The sequence below is a fragment of the Cupressus sempervirens genome, chromosome 5 (assembly GCF_028749045.1).
Source record: "Cupressus sempervirens isolate cs-2001-9-10 chromosome 5, ASM2874904v1, whole genome shotgun sequence".
Classification (NCBI taxonomy): Eukaryota; Viridiplantae; Streptophyta; class Pinopsida; order Cupressales; family Cupressaceae; genus Cupressus; species Cupressus sempervirens.
Window position 1 is genome coordinate 617,066,014 of NC_143122.1, and position 3,469 is coordinate 617,069,482.

At 27.0% G+C, this 3,469-nt stretch overlaps 1 non-coding gene across 1 annotated transcript; it reads left to right on the forward strand.

The window, feature by feature from the left end:
- Positions 1–1,945: 1,945 nt before the first annotated feature.
- Positions 1,946–2,024, forward strand: LOC149557401 (small nucleolar RNA SNORD36). Its single transcript, XR_016352485.1, has one exon. It is a non-coding gene; the product is annotated as a small nucleolar RNA SNORD36 (small nucleolar RNA).
- The last annotated feature ends 1,445 nt before the right edge of the window (positions 2,025–3,469 follow it).

A 3,469-nucleotide genomic window follows, 5' to 3' on the forward strand; every position in this document is an offset into this window, starting at 1 on the left:
ATAGTTGGAAGACTTCAAAAAGGAATGTTAAAAAAATTTTCACTGGAATTAATGAGATGATTGATGTGTTAAATAATAAATTCAATATGGCCATCACTAAACTTGAGCTGGGTGTGACAATTTTAGTGTTTTGCAAGGTGCAAAAGTAAATGATGAGAAAGGTTGTATTTGGGGTGACAAATGGCAAGAGTAAAATGAGAAAGGCAAACCAAACTAGAGAGGAAAAGTGTTACAAGATTAAGAGTTGCACATGGATCAAGAACCGAATGGAGGAGATCAAGTATCTCAATGAAAACTAGGAGCACATCAATCAGGTCTAGTTGCCCTTTCCTACTTTTGCAACGTTTTAGTTCTCCAATGGTTATAGGTTTTTATTAAATGGTTTTTTAATCTTAATTTTATGTTCTCAATGTTGTCAAGCTGGTCTCTCATTAGTATTATCTATATCAATCCCCACTATTGTTGGGGTAATAAGACCTTTAATTTGGTTAGTAAGTTTAATAGTTTACAGTTTAGACTTATGTTAGCTTTAGATTTGGTTGGTTTAAACTATTTGAAGACCATGGCATGGTTTGATGATTTTGTGATTCTATAAGTTCTTGGTAGGACTCTAACTGATAGGGTCAGAGTTTGCTTCTCTAATGCTTGGTTGTAATCACCCAAAACAAAGATGATCTTTTCTTTATGTTATAATCTAGGTTCAGGAGCCTCTTCATTTTTTTTAATCAAAAAAAATGATATTTAGTTTTTAGTATAATATTTATGAAATTAAATGTTGACAATTGATCCAAAAGAGTTACTATTTTTAAATATTCAAGGGAAGAGATGATTGTTAGGTTAAAAAAGTGTCACATATTAGTTTTTATTTTCCATATAATTTAATTAAGTAGAGTACAAAGGCTAAAAAGTTTTAATAGTTATAATCCAAAAATTGAATCACAATAATGACATTTGATTAATATTTTTATACTTTTATATAAAAATTTTACATAGTTCTTCTTAAAAGATTAAAATGTATCATTCTTAAAAGTATATATATAAATATTTGAATTTTTTTTTTTTAAGAATAATACTATACCTAATAAATAAAAATGTAATATAAATTTTAATATTATTGACATAATATATTATTTATACAAGTTAAACTTAATTAAATAATTAATAACTATGATTATATAACCATTAATAATACATAATATACAATAACTTGATTTTCCCCTAACAATAATCTTCGAAATATACACAATAATAAATATCAAATATATAAATAGTATAATTTTAAAATTATATATGTTTGATATTTATTATTGTACATGTTTAAAATTATTATTAGGAAAAATTAAGTGATTACTCATTTTATAAAAACTAGAACAAAACTAAGAATATAGATTGCTAATGACTATATAATAATAATTATTAATAATTTAATTATATTTAAATTATATAAATAATCTATTATAATTTTGTCAATAATATAGAAATTATATTATGGTTTATTATTTATTTATAATAATATCTAATAATTTAGCTCTTATAACTTAATTGTAATTTAGTGTATTAATCTTTTAATAAATTATTAAATATTTTAAATATATTTATATTTTTATATAAATGTGCATGCTCCATATAATAAGAGTAACACTTTCTTGAAATCTGCTCCTATAAGACCCAAAATAATTGAACCAATCAAGTTATGCTAAAATAATTTTAATAATTTTAAAATTTAAAATCCTCACAAATACACATTAGAAAAACAAAAATTAGAAGGAAAATTATTATTTTTAAACATTTGATTGGATGAATTAGAATAGTATATAATACAATAATAATATTCAAAAAGATAAAGACATGCAACAATTTGAAAAAAAATGAGGGAAGACAATTTTTCTTTACTCACAAAAGGAGGACACTTAGGTTATATTAGACTATTTGGAAAATGAAAAATAGGCAATGATATGAAGAGATCCTAACTTAATTTTATATTGAAGAGTCAAATAATTAAGAGATTTTTAAACTTAAGCATATACAAAATTGGCTTAGGAAACCAATCATATCAAAGGGATGTATTTTGGAAAGATTCATTTGTTGTAAACATGGTTTCACTAATTATAAAAAAATATTGATGCATTTCTCCATTGTTCCATATAGTTAGACTGAACCATTCTTTTTCTTCTATAGAATACATACATATTGATATAACTTTCATCACGTAATATTCACCCTTATTTTTCTTTATATTAAATATGTTGAACTCTTTTAGGCCTATTTCATCCATGTGTTAGTTTTAGAGATATATGGTATGATGTTATTTCATGACTTCAAAATATCATTTATGAAATTACATAGTTGATTGTATTTCACATATTGTCTAATAATTATGATTACTTACATGCTAATATTTCTTTAATGATTCTTTTTTATTAAATGTGTTTTCTTTAAGAATGATGTCAGATGATATATCCTTAATGATGATTATTTTGCATTCATGGTAATTAAAATATCTTGCCTAGCTCTTTTCCTTGACATACATTAAAAAGATAAGTTACAAATGTGCCTTTCCCATGCCTTGAGTGTGTGTACATGCTAAGGATGGGAATGAGATGATACCTAGTGAGAGGTATGAATGGATTTCGTCATCCTCATGAGAGGGTATTTTGGTTCCTCATGTGTTACGCTGAGGGTCTAGGGTCAATAGTGACTAGTCCAGGATAACTCAATGCTTGAGGGTTCGAGGTCTAATGAGAGAGCAATCTAGGGTAACTCAAGTAGTTGGACCATGTGATGACACTCCCTAGTATGTAGCTTGAGTCTCCTTTGTAAATTTTTTATTTTCCTTTAGTGGTGCAGTTATTGGTGTTGTACTTATTATAGGATGTATATATTGTTCATGTAAATTACTTTCATTGATGGTGATTGGTGATTCATGGTGATTGCAATTTTGACATGTTTCTTTTGACTTGACGTGGATATCTTTTGTCGAATTTATCTCATGATTTTGGTACTCAATATGTACTTGGTATATGTATGTTGAATTGGTATGAGGTGCTAGTACTGGATGAGTGTTCTTTCAACTTTGGTTATCTTTCATTCTTGAGTAGTTTGTGTCACCCTTGAGGTAGATTTGGCTATTAGGATTCTTGGCCTAGGATGTTTTATGGTTTGTTTAGTTGTATGTAGATTATTCATTATCTTCCCTACATGGTGGGAGTGGAATCCTAACTAGGTAACCACTCGGTCGAGAGGTAGTGACTTCTTACCATTTGGGTCCACCTCATATTTATAGATGTTGGAAGGTCGATGATACAGCTGTACCTTTATTATTTTTATCCCTATCTTGGAGACTTCTATTCAGTTGATGTATTTATATAAATGTTATCATGTATCTTGTATTTTTCAATTTACTTGTATCTATTCTCACATACCCTATGACATGTGTAGTGGATGCTATCCATTAGATGAATTTCATTAT